Source organism: Corvus brachyrhynchos, unplaced genomic scaffold, assembly GCF_000691975.1.
Source record: "Corvus brachyrhynchos isolate BGI_N302 unplaced genomic scaffold, ASM69197v1 scaffold258, whole genome shotgun sequence".
NCBI classification, from domain to species: Eukaryota; Metazoa; Chordata; class Aves; order Passeriformes; family Corvidae; genus Corvus; species Corvus brachyrhynchos.
Window position 1 is genome coordinate 1,566,898 of NW_008240122.1, and position 2,410 is coordinate 1,569,307.

The window sequence follows — 2,410 nt, forward strand, 5'->3', positions numbered from 1 at the left end:
GCACCTTGATGAATGAACATACATTTTCAGTATGCCATAAATGTAATGGTCAGAACATCACCTGCAAAGGAAAATTTGGTGGCAGAGATCAGAACTAGTGTGCTGGAAATGAGCAAAAAATTGTACTTGAAAATCTGCATGTGATTGTTTTTTTCTTGAGTGTTGCTACAATGTTTTTGAAGGTTATAAAGAGCTACGGAACACTTTTTTCCAAATAGCCTTTTTTTTTTTTTTTTTTTTTTTTTTTTTTTTTTTTTTTTTTTTTTTGTGTAAGGAAAATAAAAACCTAAGAATTATTGGAATGAATGTGGAAAAAATTCCAGATATGAATTTATACAGCTGTGCATGGTACTAGAGACATTGACTTGTCAAATGTAAAAAAATATAAATGCAAGTGGAGGTGCATTGACCTTTTATTCTTAAACACTCAAGTTTGCTGGAAGCACAGAAAATAATGATCAGTTGCTTAAGGTGCTGGATGTATAGGTGCTGGATCAATTGTTTAAGGTGCGGGATTGATGCCAGCAGGAGCATTTACAATAAAAAGAACACCTTCAGTTCTGAGTAGAAGCCTGTTCACCATACCTTGAGGAGCAGTGATGCTTCTGAAAATAATCTGCTGTCAAATACAGGGAAAAAGTGACAGCTGTCAACTTGCAATCTAGTTTAACCTAAAGGAAGATGTTTATCTTTTTAAAACTTTTTCCATCGTTGACAGTGGAAAGTGGGTGGGTTTTGCGCTTTTTTGTTGTTGTTGTTTTTTGTTGTTTGGTTTTATTCTTTGTTTTGTTTCTTTTTGGGTTTTGGTGCTTTTGGGAGGGGCTTTTTTTTTTTTTCCCCGCTTTCTGTACATGTTGCCTGAAACTCACCTTGCAGTAGTTGAATATGGAATTGAGCAGCAAGGTGTATCTGCTGGAAGGAGCTGCAAGCTCACCTTAAACTGTTGTTTCAGTGAGAGAGGACTTTGGTGTTGGGGAAAATTGGGGCAGGGTTTTGAGAGGGAAAAGCTTGCACGGAGTTGGGAATTTCCCTTATGATGCCCCAGGGACAAATCATGTGTTCTGTTTTCACTGTACATAATCATTGGAAATCTTGGTCTTTGTGGTGACCTAGTAAAGATCAAGTGCAATCTTTGAGTTTCTGACACAAGTCAGTAACTTTAGGTTGGAGGAAACCACTAACCTTTAGGTAGTTCTGAAGTTCATCTGTGCCCCTGGGTACAACCTTAGATTTGCAGTTAAAAAAGTGCTTCAAACATGTTAGTCTGTCAGTCTGAGTGAAATTTAAAAATCAAATAACTTTTGAGAATATAATTGCTATTATAATAATTATTAGTCACCTGGTCATTACTGTGCAGCTGCATCAGTTTGAGGAACACTCATATCGAGCTTTTGGTTAATTTGTCTTTTGTGCTGTTAGAAATAAGCACAAAAAGCTTGTGATAAAAATTTGATCCTGGTCTATGGGTTTGTTAGATGGAGTTGGTGGGGTTGAGTAGAGACAAAGCAATTCAGCTTCAGTCCCTGAGATTCATCCAACTGGCATTGCAGTCACTGTGCATTTACCACAGAGCAAAAGAGAAACACAGAAATTCCCACTACTTTCCTCAGTGTTTTTAAGTGCTAACTGAAGTTTGAACGTTTGTGTGACTACATATAAATAAAGGTCAGACTGCAAGTAATGCTTTGTAGCATCAGAACTGAAGAGCTGGAAATCTTCCCGTGCTATGCTGGCATTTTTTCCACCATTGTCTCTTGCTCTACTCCATCCCTCTGCTCCTCTGGCTTGGCTGCTGAATCTTTTTGTTTCCCCAGGTGCAGGCAGGTACTTAAAACAAGCTCCTGGCAGGGACTAGCAGCTTCTTCCTCTTTGTTGGCGAGATTTGGTGAGATCATGTGGGCACTTGCTCCAGAAGCTGGGAAATTGTGTTGCAGTCTGTTCCAGTTAGGTTTTTGTGAGTAATTGCAAGCTTCCCTTACCTGTATTGTCTTAAGGGTTTCTATTGTTAATTGATTTGGTTGCATGAAGCTGTGATAAGCCTTACCATTTTTACTTCCAGTTAAATATTTATAAAATGTGAATTTCACTGTATGTGGCTTGAAAGTCAGATGGAGAGCCTCTGAGTGTATTTGTTTAATTGTCTGTAGCCAAGTACAATTAGCATGTACTGTACAGGCAGTGTAATTATCCTGTCTAGTGAGCATGCAGAATTCTTCCTTACTAGAAGATTATTTTCATGTTCCCTTGATGTAGCGTGGGGGCAGCAGTTGGATCCCCATGCTAAAAATAAGAAAGGAAGATGTTCATTTTGTGTGTTGCATCAGCTTTCAGCAAGCTTAAAATAATGCATTGTGCAAGAACATGTCCTTCAGGTGATTCCCTAAAGACTATTGACGAGTTTAACTTCTTT